Source organism: Dipodomys spectabilis, unplaced genomic scaffold, assembly GCF_019054845.1.
Source record: "Dipodomys spectabilis isolate Male_0828 unplaced genomic scaffold, ASM1905484v1 ptg000357l, whole genome shotgun sequence".
In the NCBI taxonomy this organism is placed as follows: domain Eukaryota; kingdom Metazoa; phylum Chordata; class Mammalia; order Rodentia; family Heteromyidae; genus Dipodomys; species Dipodomys spectabilis.
The window spans coordinates 320,197-346,341 of record NW_024871034.1 but is presented as its reverse complement, the minus strand read 5'-3'; the positions used below and the strand labels follow the sequence as shown (position 1 = coordinate 346,341).

The 26,145-nt window shown below is 34.3% G+C and overlaps 1 protein-coding gene across 1 annotated transcript in view; it reads left to right on the top strand.

Annotated features, from left to right (window-relative positions):
• Positions 1 to 26,145, top strand: part of Diaph2 (diaphanous related formin 2) — a gene marked incomplete at both ends in the record, with an annotated part of 465,900 nt that overhangs the window by 133,300 nt on the left and 306,455 nt on the right. The gene's annotated exons all lie outside the window — the stretch shown is intronic.

Below are 26,145 nucleotides of genomic sequence, written 5' to 3'. Positions count from 1 at the left end.
GGATTCTGTTGTATGTCATTCTAATGAAAAATTAATAATTTTATCAAAATTATACCTTGGCATATACATAAATAATTCCAAAAATTATATGTCTATATGTCTTTATACCCCTTCTAGGATTCCATGCTATTAATGATGGTGTACTTTAATGCTTATAGATTTTATTTTATTCAGTAATATCACTTAGTCATTAAAAATATTTCCCTTAAAGCAAGACCAGGGAAGTAGCATACTATAACAAAATAATAAACAATAAGAAAAGATATTTTATCATGTATTTTAATTTTACTTTTATTACTTTTATTATTATTAATTTTTATTTTTGTGCTTTTACTCAATGCGTCATGAACTTGATTGCCTTTTTCTCACAAGGGTAGCACTCTGTCATGAGTCATACCTCCACTTTCAGCTTTTTGCTGGCTAATTGGACATGGAAGTCTCAAATAATTTTCTTCACAGACTAGCTATGAATCTCCATTCTCAAATCTCAGCTTCCTGAGTAGCTAGAATTGCAGGTATGTGTATTTGGCACATGTCTTATATTTTAACTTTTTATTTTGGAACCATTTCAAACACATAAACATTTCCATATTAAAGTGCTACAAATCATATTTCTATATTTACTCTACCGAAGTTTATCTACTGTTAATTTCTTCCTTTCCTCTGTCTCTCTTCCAAATCTACAGTATAATATCTATATTTCCTTTTGTTTTCTTTCATCTTCATGAAGACCACTACCTCTATATAGAATATGTTTGTTACTCTTAGAACACAAGAAAAATTGTCAGTTTTAAGTTACCAGAGTACAAAATATTAAAAATTCCCATAGCACTGGTGGTTCACAACTGTAATCCTAGCTACTCAGGAGGCTGAGATCTGTGGACCATGTTTCAACTCCAGCCTGTGCAAAAAACAAAGTCTATGAGATTTGAATTAACTAGTAAAAAGTTGGAGGTGGAGGTGTGGCTTAAGTGATATAATGCCAGCTTTGAGTGAAAAAGATAAGGGAAAGCAGCCAAATCCTGACTCTTTAAGCCTCAATACTGGTAAACACACACAAAAATATTTTTAGTACATAATCTTTAAGCTAAATTTTGGGATTCTACTTTTAAATATATGTCATTAGTGTGGTCCATGTGTGAGATAATTTCATACCTATATATAGTAGCTTATTTGCAAGTAATGAATTGAATTATTTAAAATTGTTAAATAATAATAAATTAATAATAAAATTAATAAATAAAATTAATAAACTGTGTAGGGTGAAGCTGTAGCAAATATTTACCAGCAGTAACATAAGAAAAATATATAGATTTATCTAATGGCCATGTATTAACAATAATTGAGTTGCTTCAGTGATGCAGTTAATTAAATAAGGAATTAAAATATCAACACAATTAAACCAGGAATTTTAGTGAGAAAGCAGAATCTGTTTCCACTTTAAAAATACCACTGCATAATACACCTTTAGTAATTCCTTGTGTAGTGCAATAAGTAGAATTCTTGAATTTGTTCATATTTCTAACTTTATACATCTTTGCATTTCAGTATAAACATGTATTGAGATGTAAAACAATGAATTCAACCCACCACATAATTGATATAAGCCAAAAATAAAATATAAATATGAATTTAAAAATCAGTTTTGTAGAGTTTACTCTGTGCATGCTAACTCTTTTCTTAAAAAATATATTGTATTATAATTGGGAAGTATCATATGTTGCAACACATTTCTTTTTTTTTTTTTTTTTTTTTTTTTAAATTTTATTTTATTTTATTTGAGAACATACTGTACAGAGGGGTTACAATTACATGGGCAGGATAATGCATACATTTCTTACCAAGCATTGCAGCCTCCTCCTTTGTTTACCCTTCACCTCCCTTCCCAGCCTCCCCCCTCCCTCCCACCCAATCATACCCCCCCCTCCCCCCCCACACCGACATTGTAAAGCTGGTTTTGACATGACATTTTGTACTTCTCATTGTTGCAACAGGTCCACCTGAATCCTTAAATGACTTGTTTGTCCCCATCTCCTCCACATGTTATACTGACATCAAATATAGTGAAAGCGGGGGTTACACTGTGGGGGAGGGACATACAAAGCAACAAAGAAATAATCTTATAAATGCGTTAGAAACACATGCATGAAAGAAACAAAAACATTAAAATACATATTTGAGGTTTCGTTTTCCTAACATCACATTATCTGACTTTTTCCGCTTGACTCATACCTATACTAGATATTGCAAATAAGGGAAACCATGGGACCTATGTTTCTTTGGGCCTGGCTTACTTCACTTAATATAATTTTTTCCAAGCCTTTCCATTTCCTAACAAATGGGGAAATGTCATTCTTTCTGATGGAGGCATAGAATTCCATTGTGTATATATACCACATCTTCTTGATCCATTCATCTACTGAGGGGCATCTGGATTGGTTCCATGTCTTAGCTATGGTAAATAATGCTGCAATAAACATAGTTGTGCTGGTAGCTTTAGTGTGGCCTTGTTTGTGATCATTTGGGTAAATGCCCAAAAGTGGGATTGCTGGGTCATTGGGGAGCTCTATGTGGAGTCTTTTGAGGAACCTCCATACTGCTTTCCAAAGTGGTTGAACAAGTTTACATTCCCACCAACAATGAAGTAAGGTTCCTTTCTGTCCACATCCCCTCCAGCATCTGTTGTTGTTAGAGTTCTTGATTTTTGCTGTTCTAACTGGAGTGAGGTGATATCTCAATGTTGTTTTGATTTGCATTTCTTTTATGGCTAGGGATGTTGAACATTTCTTCATGTGTCTATTGGCCATCCTTCTTTCTTCTTCAGAGAAGCTTCTCTTTAAGTCTTTCGCCCACTTACTTATTGGGCAGTTGTTTCTTTGAGGATTTGTTGTTGGGTGGTTTAATTTTTTGAGTTCCAAGTATATTTTAGATATGAGACCCTTGTCTGTTGTATGGCTAGTAAAGATCTTCTCCCAGTCCGTGGGCTTTCTATTGATCTTGCTAGCTATGTCATTTGCCCTGCAGAAGCTCTGCAACCTTATACAATCCCATTTGTCCAGCCTTTCTTTGATTTGTTGTGTTTCCGGGTCTCTATTCAGAAAATTTCGGCCTGAGCCAAGGAGACCCAGGGTTTCTCCTATTCCATCCTGTAATGTTTTCAGAGTGTCTGCTTTGAGTTCAAGGTCTTTGATCCATTTGGAGTTGATTCTGGTGCAGGGTGATATATAAGGATCTAGCTTTAGTTTTCTACATGTAGTTAACCAGTTTTGCCAGCACCATTTACTGAAGAGGCTGTCTGTCTTCCATTCTATTGTTTTAGCTCCCTTATCGAAGATTAGATGGCTGTAGGTCTGTAGGTTCATTTCTGGGTTTTCAATTCTATTCCATTGGTCCTGAGGTCTGTTCTTATGCCAATACCAAGCTGTTTTGATTACTATGGCTTTATAGTAGAGTTTGAAATTTGGTATTGATATTCCTCCAGCAGTGTTCTTTCCGTTGAGGAGCGTTTTTGCTATTCGGGGTCTTTTATTGTTCCATATGAATTTTTGGATTGCCTCTTCTATTTCCTTGAAGAATGAGGGTGGAATTTGGATAGGTATTGCGTTGAATTTGTAGATAGCCTTGGGAAGTATTGTTGCAACACATTTCTACATGTTCAGTGAATTGAATAATTCAGCTCATAAGTCTTATATTCTGTCTACTTTATTTTCTGACATTAGTTGTATTTAATTCCTTTTTTCCTCTGAAGCATCTCAATTTCCCTTTACTCTTGCATTGCTTGATAACTGTTCTTACAACAAATAGCGTATGGTAAGCCATAGCCCCAAATGTGTACTTTATGTCCTTTCTATTATACTCAAGATAATAATTGAGCACTTACTATAAGCTAAGCACTGTGCAGGGAGCTCTATTTCTTTTTAAATTATTTGAATTACTGGTGTTTCCAGTGATGCTAATGGTACAGTCCATTCCTTCACCCACCGAACTGTGTAACACCAGATTGTCAGATACATTATTCATCAGGTTACAATGTGGGGCTTATAATGTGATGACATTTCTTGTTTTTTTTTTCCCTCTATTGTCAATGCTTTATCCAGTAGTGAAAACTAATATGCTTTTAATCTCATATCTCTCAAAATATATTATTTTATAATCCTCTTTTTTAGTGTTACATTTTTCTCTAAAACACATCTTGGAATTACTAGCATTTCTTTCTTCCTGTATTATAACAATGATAATCAGATGCTTGCTTTTTAACAACAATTTCTGACATGTTTGATTTTTTTAAACCAGAGCTTCCCTTTGAATCATATTTTCCTTTTATTGTTCTTGCTTTATGAGAATCCATGTATTCTCACTTGTTTCATTAGATGGAAGTAGCATAATTCGAGTATTTTAAAAGAATTTCATTTAAATTGATACATCTATATGAGAATTCAACAAGTTATAAACAATTGAACCATGTTTTTTGGTTTTTGTTCTTTTCTAGAAAGGAAATAGTCTTACTAACTTACATTGAAACGTTTTTGTATTTATTCAAATGTGTCAGTTTTGAGAAAGCATACAAAGAAGTTGGCTTAGCTTAAGGGAACAGAAGAACTTTGTTATGCTCTTTGAGTGTTACATTAAACTAGATCATTTCCAGAGGAGCCTATTTAATATGTCCATCTGATTTATGATTTTCCATACTGCTCAAGACCTATCCCTGGGCTGAGAAGATGGCTCAGTGGTAGAGTGCTTTCCTTGCATACATGAGGCCCTGGGTTTGATTCCTTATCACCACATAAGCCAAAAAGAAAGCCAGGAGTGGTGCTATGGCTCAAATGGTAGAGTGCTATCCTTGAGCTGAAGAGCTGAGGGACAGGGCCCAGGCCCAGATTTCAAGCCACATGACAAACAAAAATAAAAATAAAAAAATTAAAATAAATAAATAAATAAATAAAATTAAGCTTATATGAGGTTGGAGGCATGGCTTAATTTGTAGAGGTTCAGCAAGTGAGTATAAGTATCACATACCATGTTCTTGTGCCTGTTCAAACCAAAAAAGAAAAATAGAAAAAGCTGATAAATAATCCAGTTTAAAGCTTTTGATATAATTGTTATAAGTGGAATTGTCTGTGAGAGCCAAGCTATTTGTTAATTCTAACAATATTTATCAATCACCAATTATATGGAAAATATTGTGCTAACTATTGTAGTCCATATAGATTTTAAGGTCTGAATGCTGCTGGGTAATGTCTGTGGCTACTGCAGAGGCTGAGATTTGAGGAATGGCAGTTCAAGGCCATCCTGTGCAAAAAGCTCAGGTTTCCCCATTTTAGCAGAAAAAGCTGGGTATAGTAGTGAATGTCTATCATCCCAGCTATGGCAGGAAGCATAAATGAAAGAATTGAGGTACAGCATTGCCCAGATACAATATGAGACTGCATTTCAAATATAACCAAAGCAGAAAGGGATGGGGATATAACTCAAGTGTTAGAGTTCCTGCTCAGATGAAGCTATGAGGTCAAATGCAGGTGACACCAAAAAGGAAAAGAGAAAAACCCACACATCTAAGTTATTTTATTTCTAGAAGCTTCATGTCTAAGAGTATATGTAAATAACTAATTAAATACTGCCCATATAAAAGTCTTGTTAATGAGATAAATATCAAGTGGTACTAGTTTCAAAGGACTGCATGGAGAAGCACCAAAAAGGGGAGCTAATGGAAGTTATCCTGGAAGTGGAGGGAATTTAGTTGGGTTTTTAAAGCTACATCTGATTCAGACATTTAATATTGTGGTTGAAATAGAAGAGAAAATATGCGTTCAGTACAACAATTTTGTTTTGAAAACCTGGAGTTTATATCATTTTCCTAGGCCATTAAGCCCCTAGCATGTGATTAGACCATAAGGTTTATTGTTGAAGATGAAATGGGAATAACATCAGGAACAGGTTTTAGAAAAGTTTGTTTGAGCTGCATCATAAGGGCCTTTCACAAATAACCTAAGAAATACATATTTTAATTGATATGAAATTTGGAAGTATTCAAGAATTTTAGAAGGAAGATATCAATAGACTTAAGGAGAAAGAGCATGGGGACCAGTGCCTTTGATATATAGGGAGTTTCTGGACAGTTTGAGATTTTTATCTCAAATAATAATAATAATCCTTGTCATCACAATAATGAAAACAATGATGCTTTTGGAAATGAACATTAGAAGAAAAAGAATATAAATACTGAGAAAGTTTTCAGCCATTATATCCTCAAATATGACCTCTGCTTGTCTTATTCATTCTGACCTTCTAGAATTTAGATTGTATAGAAATTATACTTTGCCATTCTATATTTTCTTTATAACTCCTATTATTCTCCATCAATCACTCAGTGAGATATTTTTGATAATTCTTTTATCTATCTCTTCCACTAAGTCAATATCCAAATCTCTGTTTTGTTTTTTTGCTATAGACATCCTGATTTTTTTTTTTTTTTTGTCGGTTGTGGGGCTTGAACTCTGGGCCTGGGCGCTGTTCCTTAGCTCTTCAGCTCAAAGCGAGCGCTCTACCACTTGAGCTACAGCGCCACTTCCGATTTTCTTGTGGTTTATTGGAGACAGGAGTTTCACGGTCTCTTCTGCCCGGGCTGGCTTTGAACCGCGATCCTCAGATCTCAGCCTCCTGAGTAGCTAGGATTACAGGCGTGAGCCACCAGCACCTGGCTAGACATCCTGATTTTAATTCAAAGAAATTTCATTTGGTTTAGTTTTACAACTACTTAGTTTTCTTTTTGGGGGGGGGGGGGGGGAGATGTGGTCATGGGGTTTGAACTCTGGTCCAGGGCACTGTCCTCAGTTCTTCAGCTCAAGGCTAGTGCTCTACCACTTGAGCCACAGGGCCACTTCCACTTTTCTGGTGGTTTATTGGAGATAAGAGTCTCACGGACTTTCTTGCCTGGGTGGCTTTGAACCGCGATCTTCAGATCTCAGCCTCCTGGTAGCTTCGATTATAGGTGAGAGCCACCAGTACCTAGTTTATTTTTATAGTGTCCCCTTCTTTATTAACATTTTCAGTCTCTTGCCTTTCTTGGAGATTTATCTGTGCCGATATTTTAAGGCTTACTTGCACATTAATATTCCTCAGTCAAGATTCCTATTGCTTTTACCAGATAGCTACCATCCTGGAATCATGTTCAAGTTTTTGCTTAGGGTTTTCTTTTAGAATCTTGTAATGAAGGCTGCTTTTGCCTAGGAATTTTCAAAGACAATTTTTACCTTCCTTACTTAACAGTAAGATTTGAAGTGACCAATTATCTTTTTAAGACCTTGTGGAAATGAGCAAGTTCCATTTCTCATTTGCTGTGAAACTTAGGTATAAGTTCTCTGTGGCTTATGGGGCCATTTTCTGTTATTTTTTCACTTTCATGAAACCATGGGCTTGATTTCTAGTTCTTCATACTTGAGGCCTGGAAGGGGAAGCTCTAAGTTCTCTGTGTTTAAGAAACTCACTCCAGGTCAAACTGGCTCTGCTGATTTTTGTCTATTGGAGTTTATTTTTCACTTAGTTTTTGGCCTCAAGGGTTTCCTTACTTTAGTTACCACATATCTGTACATTTAAATTATTGTGAAGACCTCTCTCTGCTCTTTTCTAGCTCTTTCTCAGCTCTTTCCTTCTCTCCTCTTTCCCAGCTCCCTTCTCGTTCCTAGCTCTCTCTTTCCCACCTTTCCCAGACGCTCTCCTTTCTAGCTCTTTTCTCTCTTTTCTAGCTCTTTTTCTAGCTGTCTTCTCTTTCCCAGCTCTCTCTCTTTCCCAGGCCTTTCCCAGCCACGTGGAGGGCCAACATGGCCTGGTGCCAGTCAGAACGATGAATAAACCTACCCCTTACCTGAATACAAAAAAAATTATTGTGAAGATATTATAAAATTTACTTTATATGAAGATATATATGCTAACACACTTTGAGACGCAGAAGGTCTAGGTAAGCTATATTCATATAGACATGAGACATCTTAAAATTATTTTATTTTCATTTTGCACTTTGTTTCCTAAATGTGAAATATTGGTACTTGTCCCAATTATGGTACCTTGCCTTTTCTAACCCTATATATTTATGGTACTTACACACAATTTTATAAGACATTATTACAGCTACCTCTTGAAAACTCAAAAGTAATTGAGGTGATGATTTCAGGGGTAAGAATTATATTTTATCAGTAGTTCAAGTATTCAATGACTCTTACACCATTCTTCCCTTATTATTCACAAGAGTGTCCAAAAAACAAAATCAATTCAGTCTAAAAAAGTATTATCTTATTAATGGACATTTAATGAATACCACATGCTTCTGTTTGTATGTGTGTGGCTTATGATTTTTCAGCTGAGGACTGTAAAAATGCCTGCCTATAATCGCTGCAGGCTCTAGGAACTCAAAAAAGTTGTGCTTGTCTTGTAGAATGACATGACACTGTGGCACCTTGCCACAGGTAATCTGTCTTCGTTGTTATCTAAAACCAATAATGGGTTTTTCCAGGGAAATACATATGGCACCTGCTATATTTTCTACTAGGGATGGAAATATAAAAGTCACATGAATCACTGAGTAGCCATTATTAAATGTGATATGTACTAATGAATGGATGTGACATCTTATATATAGCTGAATTATAGTTATAAGTAGTAAGGTCCAAGAGCTATGAAAAACTACCTTGGGGTCAAATTAGGATTCATTTTACTTTCTAATAGATAGGATTTAGGTGTGTTTTTGTTTGTCTCTTTTTATGTTTTTATTGTAAAAATAGTGTACAGAGGGTTTACTGTTACATGAATAAGGTAATGAGTACATTTCCTATCAAGCATTATTACCTCCTCCTTTGTTTTTCCCATAACATCCCTTCCCTCTCCACCTCCCCAACTCCTCCCTCTTCCTCCAGTTTGTAAACAACATAGTGTGTTGTACATCTCATTGTTACAATGGATTATCCTATATCCTTGTTTCAGCATTTCCTTATTTCCCTTCCCCTCCCCAAATTAGAAAAGTGTATATACAAGATGCAGGGCACCAACATCAAATACAGTGAAAACACGGGTTATACAAAGTGGAAAGAACATACAAGAGAAACAAAAAATCACACAGTACATTTTAGATACAATAAAAACAGTAGCAAGAAAGGAAAAAAATAGTTGTTCTATCTAGGAGTTCATTTCGCTTCACATCAACTTATATGGTCATATGTACATAGCTTTTGACCTTTTTGGCTTGTCTTTGACTTCTAGTTATTGCAAATAAGGGAAACCATGGGACCTATGTTTCTTTAGGCCTGGCTTACTTCATTTAATATAATTTTTTCCAAATCTTTCCATTTCCTAACAAATGGGGCAATGTCATTCTTTCTTGTTTTGTTTGTACACACAATACTTTTATTCAGTTCAACAATCTTTATTTTCAGTGCTTAGTAAGTCAATTTTGTACTCAGTTCTAGTGATGGTAAAGATGGGCAAGACATGGCTGATAGATGTAAGGTACTCACAGTGAATGAGGGAGCTCTCTGAAGCAATATTATACAGTATATTAAATGGTATATCCATGATAGGAATAAAATTCTAGAGAGGCTCATAGGGTGGAATAATTAAGTCTACTTGGAAGAGGTCAGGAAATATCCCTGAGCAGATAGTATTTCCATCAGGCCAAATGTGTTGAGGTTGATGAAGATTGGATACAAAGAACATTAAACAGAGGTTTAAAAACTTGTAATTTCCTGATGATGTACAGGTTTTGTGAGTATTCAGCTGTAGCTGGAACATTGGCTCATCTGAGATATTTAGTGAATTTGAATTCAGCCCTTTAAATGTCTAGAATACCACGCTTATAACTTAACCTTTATTCCATGGGTAGTAAGAAAAAATTAAATGATAAGTAATATCTTAGAATGTTACAAATATTCTACCAGGAATGAATTAAGTTTAGAAGAAATTCCAGTGGAAAAGTGAAAGAAATGAAAGTCAAAACAAAGTCCTTGAAGTCTTATAACTTCGTACCTCATATATATATATTAATACATTGCTTGTTTTTGCTTGTTTTCTCTAGTAACACTTATTTTTTATTTTTTAAAATTTTATTTTATTGTAAAGAAGCTATACAGAGTGGTTACAGTTACTTGAGTATGGTAATGAGTGTATTTCTTATTGAGCATTGTTACCCTCTCCTTTTTTTGCTCCTACTCTCCCTTCCCTCCCCCAACTCCCTTTCAAAACAGAGATTGTTCTTTAACTGTTATTTACTTTGCTTATAATACTGCAGAATGTAGTGTACTAATGCTTGTTTGACTCAGGAAATAATTACTAGAAATTCTAAGTAAGACAGAAGAGATAGAAGCAGAATTTTACCAGAGGAACTCAAGCTTAGAGAGACACTCAGCAGTAGCAGCTGATTTCATATTTCCTTTTATGAGCTGTACTGGGTTACAATGCCTTTCATGTAGGAAATAGAAAAAAGAAAAAAAAATGAGATAACCAGGAATATGTTCATATTGGAGAACCTTCATTTGAAAGTCCTTTGGAAAAGTTACACAATTGTGTAAAAGAAAATTCTGGGCTAATGATAAAGAATTGAAAAATGTAAGCACAAAAATTAATTATTCAAATAACTGTACTGGATAATACAAAATAAGAATGTAAAGTAAAACCTCTAGAGCTTGGGGACTTTTAGGTCACTGATATGTAAGGAGTAGACAGAATAAAAACATGGAAAATTCAAAGAATCGTGAGAAGCAGGATTATTTACCAGAAAATTTAGTCTTCAAAGACACTGAAGAGAATGTTTTCAGTGTGGAGTTATATATCTGTAATGATGTATATATAAGAATCATATATAAATATGGTTGAAAGATAGATTACCCCAACTCGGATTATGTAATTTCCAATCCTAAATTCAGTGGGATATTTTCTATGAAGCTGTGAAGAGAGCAAAGATCAAAACTTTCTTAATATATTTCTCATCTGAAGTAACAATGTTCTCATTCGTCTATTAAATTATGTGTTTTTGTGTATTTCAGTTTCATTGATTTATGCTTTAAATGGTTTTAGTGTGGCCAACTATTGAGGCTATAGCTATGAGAGCCTTGATGTGGTGGTAAATTCCAGCTTTTAATAACTGCCGAAAATATAGCCTCTTTTGACTTATTGTATTTGACAGGTTTTTGTTATTGCTTTGATACTATTTATTTTGCTAAGAGGTGAAACATTCTCAAAGGTAGTTTCTGCTCTGGAAATTTCATTACATGTTGTAATAGAAGGGAAGATTTTTATATAATTTTTGAGTATGCATTTGTTTTGCAATGGATTATTAATGACTGGACTTACTTAAGCAAGATTCTTTACTGAGTAAGTGATAAAGACCACATCTATTAATAGGTTAGAGCCCCAAATCTGCCAGTAAATAATGATGTTTGTCTTTGGGAACCAGTTAAGCCATTGCCTCATGCTTGAATTACTGCTTAGTACGTTAGTAGATAGTCTGTGGATTGATTTCTCTTCTTTTTGTGAAGCCAGACCTTTTTTCCTTTATCATCTTTAATATGGAATTTGCTGTGCCTATTATATTTATCTGTAACTGAAGAATTTCTTTTTTTAATGGCAGCTTACTCTATAGAATGCATTTGTTAGGGACCATTGAATGGAAATTGGCCTTTATAGGCATGCTGATTAGATGGCAGGCATTCCTTTTTGTGTTTCACAACAGATTACTTAACTAATTGATAGGCAGTGTGTTGTAGTGGCTTGAGTATGGATTGGAAATGATATGGATCTAGATTTGAATCATATTTGTATTAGTAATTAGCACAGAGTTACTTCATTAATGCAAGTGTAAGTTTTTTTTTTAATAGTAACTGTGGCATTTTGATGGGTTAATACAATAAATTTTAAGGGTTTGGAAACATTTTAACATGCTTTTCAAATAGATAAGATAATCAACATTATTAATAGCAACTATTCGAAAACCAAATTACTACATTTATACAGGGCTTATAGAGACATGTGAAGATGGAATCAATTTATATAAAACTTAAAGGTTTTACTTGAAATGTTAATTTGATAATCATATTGATCGTTAATTTTTTAAATTTTTATTAATAAGTTTTTTTATTGTGAAAATACTATACAGAGAGATTACAATTGCATGAGCAAGGTAATGAGTACATTTCTTATCAAACATTGTTGCCTCCTCATTTCCCCTTACCATCCCTGCTCCCCTCCAAAGTTTTAAAGTTCGTTTTTTGACATAACGTCTTGTACATCTCATTGTTGTGATGGGTCCACATGTATCACTATTTAAACAATTTGTTTTTCCCTTCCTCTCCCCAAATTATACCAACATCAAATACAGCTGGCAAATATTGCTCTCCCCACAATAAACTCTTTTCTGAATGAAAAAAAAAAAATGGGTTATACCATGGGGGAGGGACATACAAAGCAACAAAGAAATATCTTTTAAATATGTTAGAAACAATAGCAAGAAAGAAAAACCATTTGAGTCCTTATCTTGGGGTTCTTTTCACCTAACATCAATTTATCTGGCCTTTTCTGCTTGTTTCAGAGATATACTAGTTATTGCAAAGAAGGGAAACCACGGGACCTATATTTCTTTGGGCCTGGCTTACTTCACTTAATATAATTTTTTCCAAGTCTTTCTATTTCCTAACAAAAGGGGCAATATCATTCTTTCTGATGGAGGCATAGAATTCCATTATGTATATATACCACATTTTCTTGATCCATTCATCTACTGAGGGGCATCTGAGTTGGTTCCATATCTTAGCTATGGTAAATAATGCTGTGTCAGTCTTGAGGCCTGAACTCAGGGCTTAGGAGCTATCCCTGAGCTTTTTTGCTCAAGGCTTGCATTTTATCACTTGAGGCCAAGCTAGTTACACTTTGACTTTTTGGTGGCTACTTGCAGATGAGAGTCTTAATAGTCTCATAGACTTTCCTCACCAGTTTGGCTTTGAAGTGGTATTCTCAGGTCTTTGTTTCCTGAGTAGCTAGGATTACCAGCATGAGCTGCCTGCACCTGCCAACTCTTAAAATTTTTTAAGGCTAGTTACTGTTTCCAAGATTCTTTTATTTCCTTTGGTTACATTTTGCCTCCTTCCCAGTAGTAACTTAACTATTTCTTAAATTCTATTGGGTTGATATTGAGACACATGCTTTTTAACTAACTAAATAGACCCAGAAAATTTAATTGATTAAAATAGTTTCACTTAATAAGGTTACAGAGGCAGTTCCTAAGTAGTGAAAGCCACCTATTGTTTTATTGCCAGGCCAAATACCTGGTCCATCTGTATTTGGAATAGAGGGAAGATTTAATAGCTACCATTAGGCCTGTATAGGGTCAGAATTCACACATTCACAATAGGTAATTGGGTGTCAGCCAGTCTATGTTTTTCAGCCCGTGTTGTTGATAAATACTTCATGTATTAGTGTAGCCTCAATATTAATAGAATTAAGTAGCGTTCCAATGTTCATTAGCAGTTTTCTCTCTACTAACTTTATATGCCAATAAAAATGGCATATAGGCTGCTGCTTCTGTCATTTACCACTTAGCATATTAGTTTTCTTTTGTTGACTCTGATAAAATGTGGTTATCATGTTTCTTTGCCAAAGTGTTGGCATGGCTTATGGGCATTGTTTATTATGCACATCTTCAGTTTTCTAAACAATCATTCCAGTCTGGTTCTATAGGTTTACTGCTTCAGGCTACTTTTCTTATGACCTTGTAAAATGCTATTTTGTCATCACTAAAAAGTAGGTGTGGTACTTGCTTTTTGTCTATGTGGAGTTTATATTTCTGGTTGATTTTGTTAAAGAGCAATTTCAGGAAGCGTTGGGCCATTGTATCACCTTGTCTCATTCCATTATAGATATTGATGCAACATGGATCACTGAACAGTATAATCTCTTTTGCACAGTTTCTATTGATCTTGCTCAGTAAGTCATTGAATGCTGGGTTTGTTCTGAAATCATTTTGAGCATAAAAGCTGCTCTTGAATTTGGTAATCAGATGCCTTCTTGTAATCAGTAAGCTTATACAAAGTGGCTTCATTTCTGTCATCTTGCCACCATGCTTCAAGTTATTTATGAAATGCCTCCTGTGTATGGCCTTTCTTGCTTTTTCTAACATAGCTTCTGTCATGATAGTTCCTTGAAATTGCTGTGTATTCCCTGAAATGCCTGTTTTCTATGCTTGACCTTTTTGTTACTTTTGATACTTTTTCTTATTGAAACATTTTGTGATGGTAAGTGCACTTCTGTCTCTCATACTTTTTTTTATTCTTCTTTCTGTCCTCTTAATTGGATGATCTTTTTTTTTCTGAACCTGCCTTTAAAATATCCCCATTGCTTAGTCTTCAGTTGACTCCAGATAATCAAATACATATGCTCTTTCCTGTATTTTTATCTTCCTTCACCTGTAATGTTTCAAACATTTTATTCACATTGTATTTTCTGAGTGCCATTTTGCAGATGTGATTGGAGGTGATGGGGGATAAAACTCTATAGAGCAAGTTCTTTTCCCTGTGAGTTTGGACCTTAGGTAAAATAATAAAGTGCATATCTGAATGTTAAATAAGGTATCCAGTATGTGGAAACGACCTTCCTGTGAGTGCTATAGGCAAGTAGAGGAGTTTTCATAGAGAAAATGATGACTTATTTGAGCATTAATGGATAGATAAAATAGTAGGACAATGTAGATATATGTGTAAGCTGAGACCGTAGCATTTTGTAGCCAATTTAGTCTTGTTATACCTTTTCTATCTTCATTATACTTATCCCCAGTAAGTAATAAACAAAAACCACTTATGATTAGAATGCATAAACAGGCACTGTGGCCCATGCTGGTAATCCTAGGTATTCAAGAAACAGAGATCTGAACATTGAGGTTTGAAGCCTGCCCAGGCAGGATAGTCTTATCTCCAAGTAACCTCCAAAACCCTATAACTGAGACTGTGGCTCAAGTAGTAGAGCACTATTTTGGGGTGAAAAATATGACAGACAACTCCTAGGCCTTGAGTTCAAGGCTCAGGATTGACATACACATACAAAAAAATGATTAGAACACATATCCACTTATCCCTACTGATCTTTATGTCTCATTTTACCCGATACCTGATATCTGTTTGTGTGTTTTGTGCTGGTCCTGGGGCCTAGTAAATATCCCTGTGCTTCCTATGCTCAAAGGTAGTAATCTGCTACTTGAGCTATAGTGCCATTTCTGGCTTTTTCTGAGTAGTTTTTGGAGAATAGAATCCCAAGCCTTTCCTGACAAAACTGGGTTGGAACCAAGATCCTTATATATCAGCCTCCTGACTAGGTAGGATTACAGGTGAGAGTAACCCATGCCTGGCAATCCACACTCTTTTAAGTGTCTTCTCCAATTTAATTCAATGAGATCTAAATGGAAATCTTGATATATTAGTGCTTCTTTCTTTTTTTTATTGAAAGTCACACCTTATTTTGGCTTTCAAATATATATATTGCTAATACATTTTAATTGTATAGATTAATGGTTTTCTTTGTGACATTTCCCCTTACATGGACTTCATGATGCTTAATATTTTCTAGGAAGAAATAAAAAAAATTATCATTTCCTTTTAGCCAGTTTGAAACTAAAAAGATTGTCCTTTTTGACACCCAGTTACACATTTTATGTAATGCCTTCTTTCTCCTTCTCAGTTGTTATAACCAATGCTTAAGTTCAGGTTCAAAATATTCTATACTAAAAGCAGAGGAACACTTGGGTGGCAGCCAGGAGGGAAGCAACAATAATCTCCCATAGTGGTAGTACTAAAGTGACTAGGTGAATTAAAGGCCAGCCTAATGGCCAAGAAAGTAGGTCTGAAATAGTTTCCTAGGAAAAACAGCCAGCAGGTTGCCATCTTGATCCAGGCAAATTTATTTGCTCTCTCTATTACTAGCTGTTTCTAACCTGGAGTATTATTTTCCCTTTTATCCTTAGTTACTGTCTGGTAAATCTTTCAGGAATCTCTAATTTTTTCCCCCAACATAAGGCAGGTTTCATTCTAATTTTTATATGACATATTTACTTCATCTTTTTGTTTGTTTTATTCTGTTGTTCTTAGGGCTTGAACTCAGGGCCTGGGCTCTTTCCTTTATCACTTTTATCTCTTTTGCTCCAGGCTCACACTCTACTATGTTGAGCTACAGCTTCACTTCTTATTTTCTGATGGATCTCTGTATAGAAGAGTCTCCTGGACTTTCCTGCCGGGCCTGACTTTGAAATGCAATCTTCACATCTCAGCTTCCTCAGTAGCTAAGGTTACAGGAGTGATCCACCAGCACTGGGCCTTCTTGCCAATGCCCAGCTTTCCTTGAAATTTTAATGTGTCTATCTGCATTCTAGATTTGAAAAAAATGGGCAAGGATCATATCTGCAGGATAGAAAAGGCATCTGAGTAATATTCTGTTTAAACATTGATTTTTATCTCATACTTTCCTTTATAAACAGTGAAAAGCCCTCTATTAGTTAACTTTTGGCCTCAAAATTAATAAAAGGTACACACTAGGCAGTAATTAGGCAATTACTAATTATTGCACTGTAAATTACTAAGTGCATATTCTTCTTCAATAGTTTGTCTTTTACACTAATGTTAAAATGCTCTATGGCACCAAATAGGGTATTATTAAAATCTAGTTCTCACAGGAGACAGTTTTTCTCAGCTGGGCCCACATCCAAGAACATTTTATTTTATTTTACCCTAGTTTTAGTTCTTAAAAGCCTACATTCTAAAGTATTTTTGGCATTTCACAGAATGAAGTACTTCATGGAAGTTTGTTGTTTAACTGTAGCCAACTAACAGTGATATATTTATAATATACATACACAGAGACCACTTGTGATTATCAATGGATCAATATTAAACTGAATTTGCCTGTTGAGTTGTTTAACTCAATTTTCTTTGAGAAATACCTTTTATGTTGAACTCAGGTGATCATTATTCTTATTGTTTATAGGTGGCATTAGCATGCTACTAGCTAGCAGTATAAGAAATTTTCTTGACATAAAACCAAGTTATTTTCAGGAATATCTACTTTCACTAGGATTTGTTTCTTGAGATCTATTGGTATAACACATGCAAACTTTAAAGTGACTACTTAGTGTGCAGCGGCAAGGACACTCAGCAATAGTGTATTAGCTTAGCATTTTGTCAAACTTAACTAGGCTTTCATTGGAGTATGGATTCCCTTTTTGAAGAAAAGAGCTTTGAATAAAATATTCTCTCTTCCTATTGCACATATTTCATGTCCTTAACTATCTTGCTTGTTTTCAGTGACCTGATAAAGAAGAGAGAAATTCCCAAGAAGAAATAAATTTTTTAAACTAATTTTTACTTTCTTTTTCAATAGCAGATTTTTTCCTGGTTTGCTCTTCTAACCCTCTTATTGTTACAGCTGTCACAAGGGCACTTTACCACTTATTATATACACAGACAGTTTTAATTAGTCCATTAAACCTTTTTACTTTAACAACTTCTGTATGCCTAACAGAATGAGAAACTGTACAAATAAAGACATGGAAAACTCCTTCATTTAATTATATCTGGTTTGTTAATTTTAAAATTGACTAAGTGTTCCATGAAGATCCCTATCATTCATTAAAACTCCTATTATTTGTCACTAGTGTTGTCCTAATTGTTGAAAGTTTTGTTTTCCGTGTTTGATTCTGAAGTTTGCAATAAATTACAGAAGACTTTTCTGGATTGCTGTCTATAATATTTTCATTTTCTTTGTAAATTTCAAGAGTATATATGGAGCCATCCTGGTGTTGTGCTATATGCCTGTAGAGCAATTATTTCAGTGTGGGCAGGAATTACTTCAGTTCAAACCCCATTCCTGGGATTTGGACCCAGGACCTGGGCGCTGTCCCTGAGCTTCATTTTCCTCAAGGCTAGCACTCTACCACTTGAGCCACAGAACTGCTTCTAGCTTTTTCAGAGTAGTTTATTGGAGATAAGTATCTCCCAGAATTTTCTGCCTGAGCTTGCTAAGCCACAATCCTCAGATCTCAGCCTCCTGAGTAGCTAGGATTACAGATGTGAGCCACCAGTGCCTGTTTAGTGTGGGAGCTTTTAAAAGGCACAGTTCCTAAGGGCTTACCTATAATGATTCATTGAAAATTAGTAGATATGAATATATTTAGAATATTTAGAATACTGATTACAAGTAAATGGGAAAAGAGAAAAGAAGAACCCAAAGATGGTGTCAGACATTCTTCACAGAAGCATACTACTGTAACAGAAATGCCTATTAGTTTGAGAAGAGGGTCATTAGTCATGAGTCTTGTTGTCCTAAGAACAGGAGAAATAAAAGAGGCACTCTAGGTTGTCAGACTGCATCTTTCACTCTGAATAAGACAGAAAGTCAGTAGAGAATTTTCAGCAAAGTAATAACATTAAGTAATTGGTTATTAGGACAAGGTGAAGTTGGCAAAAGTGGAATGGAAATTAGTTATGAGATACTATCATATCCCAAGTCAGAAGTGATGGTGGCTTAAAACACTTAGGTCGCAGCAAAGGTAATGCTAATTAATTAAGTACTAGATTTATATAAGAGAGGGATATGAACTGTGAGATGATAATTCCACATTCTCTGTGCTTGACTGTTTAAAATGGAGTTGCTGTTTGTTGAAATGGAAAAGATGGAAAAGGACAGGGAGGGATTAACATTAGGACTGGTTTAGGATGTGCTTAATTTGAGAAGTTTATTGTATAACAAGTTTAGATATCCAAAATATGAGAAGTAAATATTAAACCAGCTTCTTTTTTGACACTTTCTTCATTTTAGCCTCATTTTATCAATGAATTCCTGATGATCTCTACATATGGATATGCTCAAATGTACCAGAAATAAATAGACCCTGCCTACAAATATTTCAAGATGTTATCATGTTTAGTCTTGTTCAGCAAAGTTAACTGCATCCTTTTAAAAAATTATTGTTATTTTAAAGTTCATGTACAGAGCTATTATAGTTATATGTCAGCTAATGAGTACATTTCTTTTGGATCAGTGTCACCTCTTCTCTCATTTTCTCAGTTTTTCCCTACTGCCCGCTGCCTCCCTCACCTGCCACCCTCCCACAAGTTGTAAAGTTCATTTTTTACATAGTATCTAGTGAGTATCACTGCTGCATTTATTCTCCCTTTGTCCAACCATTTCTGTGCTCTCCAAACAGATACTTAAATACAAGACAAAAGGTATAGATATTAAAAAAAATGTGACAAAAGAGAAGGAAAACCAAGAAGCTAATGTCAGTTGTTTCTTTGTTGAGCAATACTGAGTGCAGTATTTATACCTATCTGAGAATGACCACATTAAATCCAAGAAGCTTGTGTATGATGAACACATAAACTGTATTTTCAGCAACAAATGGCCTATTGCTCTAACCAATATTGATTGTTACAATCATATTTCGTACTCTTTTGGTTTTCTTAATACATTCATTTGTGTTTGCCACATGTACCCCTTGAGTTTATTATCTGACTCCTTGATTTGTGACATGAATTAATGAAATTTAACATAATAGGAAGTTTTCTAAGTATTTAGGGTAGCCAGGAAAATTTTAGATAGTTTTTAAAAAGCCAAGGGTGGACTCAGCTTGAGTAAGAAACTTCATATAGGTTAATGGTGAACAGAAAGGATGTCAAAAACCTTAATTTTCAATTTCTACGTTTAGTTAGGAATCATTCCCTGATACCTGATGTTAGGCATTAAAATTACCAGTAAAACCAAGGGAAATTTGTTCTTAAAACCCTAAAGTATCCTTATTTGTCCTTCCTAAAATATACATTACCTGCTGTGCTATTGAGGCCCATTTGAAAATATACAACATTAGCTATGCACATTGTTAAACGTAGTGTTCTGGTGACGTTTAGCAGTGTTCAGCAATTGGCTTAATGGACAGGTGTGCAAGTATATTAGTTATGCATATGTTGATTTACAGTAACATGTGCTTCCTTATTTGGGGTTACTTGTATAAACTATAACTAGTAAGATTTGTTCCTTAATCATTACTCTGTGTGTGTGTGTGTGTGTGTGTGTGTGTGTGTGTGTAAATGTTTGTGTATTTGTGTATGTGTGATTCCTACCATTAGAACCATTAGTCTTATTCAATGTGCTCTGAACTCCATGAACACTGTTAATAATGTCATTCCTAGTAGTGCTTCAGGTACTACACAGGTGTCAGGATCGAATGTACTTTTCTGTAGGATGCCTTACTATTCAGCTGTAAGTGACATGGGAAGAGAAAGCTTCACAGCTATAATAGGGAACATGAAAAAGGAGACAGACAGCCATGCAATCTTTTACTGCATATTGTATTAGATTTGCCTTTGAAGACTTGGGAAGCAAAGACGCTATTCCTTACAAAATAGACTCGAAGACATTTGAAGAAAAGATTGTGATGACTTTCCAAAGTAAATAGTCGTTTCTTGTATTCTTATTGTTCTCTTCAGTGTTGCTTAGGACTTGTGTCCATACACTTGGTCCTTGGAAATACCAAGGCTCTCAGTTTACACTCTGTAAAAATGTTTTGGAGTTTTTGTATAATTTATTCGTGATTTATATTCCCCCAAGCCCCATGAGAAAATTCCATAGGCTGTTATTTTTTTCCTGTTGTAGGATTTGAACTCAGGGCCTGGGCAGTCCCTGAGCCTCTTTGTGCTCAAGATTAGCCCTCTACCATTTCTGGTATGTGAGTGATTAATTGGAGAATGAGTATCTCACTGGGACTGTACTGCCTAGGCTGGCTTTGAACCACAATTCTCCTTAGCCTCCGGAGTAGCTAGGATCACAGGCTGTACATGTCCAGTCATGTACAGTTAGTAGATGTTAACATTTAGTTATGTTTATTACAGATCTTTGCTTTTATTGGAATAAAAGATTTGAGGTATAAAATGTTTCCAAAGTTCTGTCTATTCCAGGATCACTTCCTACCCTTAAGGCAATCACTGCCATTAATCTGCTGAGTACTATGTAGATTCATCTATAAACCATGCATGACATTTGCCCATGTTTTATTTTTAATTTAAATGAATGATATTCTAATGTGAATGCTATTTTCCACCATGTTTATTTTTTTCTACTTTATGTTAGATTTGGATCTGTCCTTGTTGAAATATTTATCTATTGTGTACTCATTGCTGGATATGGAGTTGTATTCCATTATATTATTATACCACACATTATCCATCGTTTAATACTTGGCCATGTGCGTTGCTTGTAATTTTTTACTGCTATGAACACTGCTATAGTACACATACATGTTTCCTTGACTACTTGATGTGTGGTTACGTTGTAATTATGATAAACATACTTTGTATTATAGGTATTTAAAATTGATGTGTAATTTTTCATTCTCCTATTAATATTGGCATCACCAAAATCTTACTTCTGTACACCATCATTAGTAGTTAGTATTTTGAGACCATATTCCTAATAAGGATTTAAGAATATTAATCAGTAAGCCTTGATTGGGTAACAAAGAATTTGAGACAGAGTCTATGTAGCCTAAACTGGCCTCACACTTGAGAGCCTCCTCCTCTTCCTCCAGATTTCTTGGATTATAAGGACATATCACTATTCTTGGGTATGAAATATAAAGAAAATTATAAATTCATGACAAATTTTTTCCTTTGGATATTTTAAGTTACATTTATCTAATTACTAATGATTATGAGCATCTTTGCATTAGTAGCTAAATGGCATTGTTTTCATTTGTAAAATGACTGTGTTAATGTGACATAAAAGTTAATTAGTTCCAGATACAGAGAATATATTTAATATCAGTTGATTTTGATGGTGATTGTGATAGTGTTGGTTTCTTTTGTGTACTCTTCTTCAATTTTGTGTTATATGTGTGTATCTTTTTCTATCTTTTCCCAATTTTCCGTAAGTTTTGTATATTTCCAGAAATGAAAACACAAGTGTAATTCACAAAGAGAACAAAAATACCAAATTTAAAAACATCACTGATATCAAACACAGAACTCATAGATTTTTCTGTCTGCCATTGTCATTCTTATCCTCATCTTAACATGATTAAAATATGAATTGAAATTTAAAATACCCTTTTCAGCTAATGCATTAAAAAGTATTTCTTGGTGTAAAATCATACCATGAATTGAATATGCATGGATATAATATGTTCAAATCTATATACATCACCCCTCTCTTTTAAATTACTTATTTGATAATGCTGAAGTTTAAACACAGGGTCTTGTACTTGTTAGGCAGTTTATCACTTGCACCATTCCTCTCTCAGTCTTTTTTGCTTTAGTATATTTTTCAAATAAGGTCATGTACTTTTGCCTGGGCCTAGCCGTGGATTTTGATCTTCCTACCTATTCCTCTCAGGCCTTGGGATGACAGGCAAGTATTACCATGCCTGGTCAGTGTAGGTCACAATTCTTCTGTTTGTAAAGATGCAACTAAAAGTTAAGCATTAAATTGATGAATATGAAGTTAATTTTTGTTTACTCAGAATTTGTCTATAATGTAGAACATATTGTATTTCACATTTTCCTTATAATAAAATGCAATACAATATTTCCTCCCTACTATTCAAATTATATTCACTCAACTATATTGCTACAACTAAAGAAAATTATAAATTGTCGATAATTTTTGACACTTTCTGTATCTAGTATTTTATGTATGACCATGAGATATGAGTATTTCAGTACTAACTGCTTCTGTATGCTCATGATAGGTGAAAATACAGACATTTAGCAAATATTTTCTGAATGAATAAATTGATGGATGATTATCATTGATTTTGACACTTAAGAATCTATCTCACCGGAAGTTTTAGATAAGCTAAAGTAGTTATATAAAAATACTGTCATCATTCAGGCTAGTTATAGCTATGTAAATCTTCAAGTATTCTCATTTAAAATATCTTAATATTTTCAAGGAATGATGAACATCTTGCCACATGTGCTATGCATCCACTAGGATAGCTGAAATTAGTAGAATTAATAGGGGATTCTTGGTAATTGACTAAATTGACTAAATTAGATTGAGGAAAGTGTATGACTCTCTTTATTTATGCTGATTGGCATCCCTCCATTTAAAGGAACAGATTTATGGCAAAATTGCTTGTAAAATCCATGTATTAAAGAAAATAAAAGAATACTCAGTAGACATTTTATCTTAGATAATGAGTATCTTGACGTGAGCATATCTTTAACAATAATACAAGTGTCATTATTCCCATCATTATATTCTTACTACCCATATTTTATAATGTTTCATTATTATTCTGTCGATTAGCAGTGTTATTTTAAGCACTCAAATTAATTGAATCCATTGGATTCAGACTCAGATGCAATATAAGTTTTCATTTGCTGAGGAGATCACATTTATCCAGAAGCTGTACTGTGAACCTGTGGACTTTAGAGCAATTAATAACAAAGTCAGTTCTTGGAGGTTTTTATACAAAAGTCAAATCAATATAATTTCAAGTAATTACAGATATGTTATAATTCATTTATTTTCAGTTTTCTAAGACTTAGAAAACAGAGAGAAAAGTTATTTAAGTACAAGCAACATATTGGGGTAACTGTGAACACCAATGATTTTTAACTTAAGAAACCTTGAATGGGATTAGGATATTTGACTTCTCAATACTATTTGAATTCCATGTTGAAAACAAACTTTACAACAACTTTGGCAGTTGGGTGGTGGGGGTTAGTTGTGGAGGTGGGAGGGAAGGGATGTTAGGGGAAAAACAAAGGAGGACAGTATGTTGAAAAAGAACTTTACAACTTTGGAAGCAGGGAAAGGGGTGGAGGTGATGAGGAGGTAGGGAAGGAAGGAATGGTAGGAGAGTGTAACAATGCTTGATATGAAACGTACTAATTACCTTGCTCATGTAATGGTAACCCCTCTGTACAGTATTTTTACAATAAAAAATGTACAAAAAAAAGAAATAAAAGTGGAGCTCAAAACTACCCACAGGCTCTTATTTCCTACCTTTGGGGAGATGTCAAAAAGTCTGGCTGCGTCTCTAAAGATGTTGCTCAGTTTGAAGAAGTTATAAAAGAGGAGAACTTCCCCCTCACTAACCCAGGATAGCTTTTGTTGTTCTGTGAGAGGAAGACATTGAGGAGGCCCATTTAAGGTGAGATGGCAGACAGAGAAATACCAAGGTCCAAATGGAATGAGGAAGTGATTCAGGTCTGGGAAGTGGGCCAGATGAAACACAGATATGAAAACCAGGAGCCATTCCCACATGTGAAATTAAACCTTGGTGCAAGAAAGACAGTCAAGAAATTAATTCCCAGAGAATGGCAAACCAAAAGTAGTGTAACCAAAGGCAAAACCCCCACTCCTAGCCCTGTTTGTGTGAAGCTCCACCCCTTTGACTGACCAGCTACCTGCCTGCTGTGTCTCTCTTGACTATTGTCCTAATAAACTTTATTTCTCCTAAAAACATATGTTTTAAAACTAGGAAGCCACCCAAAATACTAGCTACTGGTGAATTGCTAGAAATAATGGCAAAAACATGATTGTTTTAAAACCTCTGCCTATTAAGGAACTATTTTAAACATGATATACTATAGTAATTCTCAAAACAGCACTGCTCAGACAACATTAAATTCTGATTGCCTTTTGATCCTAGAATTTATGCCAAGTTATATAATACAAGGAAAATATGCTAAGATTTTTTTTAAAGCTGTGAACTTTATTTGAGACATCTAATTTTAATTTTAAACCATTTTTTCCAATTGAAAATGGGAGAGTTCCAACTATATTTTAATGGAAAAAATGATAATGAATGAACTCACACTAATGACTCTTATGTATGCCTGTATCATCCAGGAGACTGTTGTTTTACAGAAGAATTTTTATATATCCTTCATGGTACAGCATTGTAGTTTTCTGAAGTTGAATTTATGGCAAATTGAGAGATCAAAACAATTTTCTTGACTTGTTCCTTTTACTGAATTAATTTTTCTAAATGCTTCTAGACATACTGCTAGTATGATTCACACATTTCATTTTAATAGACAAAAGAAATGGTTATTGAATTGTCATGTAATTCTTTATAAAGTTGTTTTAAGTTGACTGTGCCTTAAAAGTTAGACTAAGCTAAAATGTTGATTATTGCTTCAGAAGGCCTTTCTGCCCTTTGAAAGATCCTTTGTGGAATATTTTCTGAAGATTCAAAAAGAAATATGTTAAAAGTAATTTTTCTTCTAGTGTTAGCAATAACTGTACATTCAATCAACATGGCAAACTACTTGATACTTTTAATAAGAACCATAATTTTCAAGTGTAATTAATTATGTTTTTTACTCAGAGATTGTATATAAATTCAGGCTTGTCACTCTGTTAAAAATTTAAGAACTCTTAAAACTTGTTATTTACATATCTGTTCTTTCTCTACTATACTAATTTAATTCTCTTTATTTTACACTATTAAAGCAAAGGGAATCTTAATAGGCTTACAATATTTTCATGTATCTTATAATATACTATGAACGTTTCCCTGATGGTAATATCCAAGAATAAGATAACAACCAAAAATAAAACAAAACAAAACAGAAACCCAGAAAATCTCATCTAAGAATATGTGGAGATTTTACTCTAAAAAACAACAATAACAATTTATTTGTTTTATACTTCACAATAGCATCATTGTCTCAGAATGTAGTGATAATTGTAACACTCATTAGAGAAATCAGCATGGTTATAGACATATGAATTGGTGATGAAATTGAGCAGCATTATTGTTGGGACAGGAGCCATTGGAATGTAAGTGTTGGCTTTCCATTTCTCTCGTGAATTGATTATTCCATTATCTACAAACCTTATTTTACCTTGGAATAGGTCAACTGATAAGTACCATCAGTGATAACTACAGAATTGATTCATTTTCATAACAGACAACCACATTGATTTTTGGTTCTTTTTTTTTTTTTTAAGAGAGCAGAAGTGTACTCCTTACCTTATTATGTAACTATAACCCCCTATTACAGCATCTTTACAATAAAATAAATTTTAAAAAAAGAACAGGCAGATGGATACTATGTAGTAGCTTGACCCACACTTGCTGACAGGGCAACTACTGGTAATACCAGTATTTTGAACTATTTG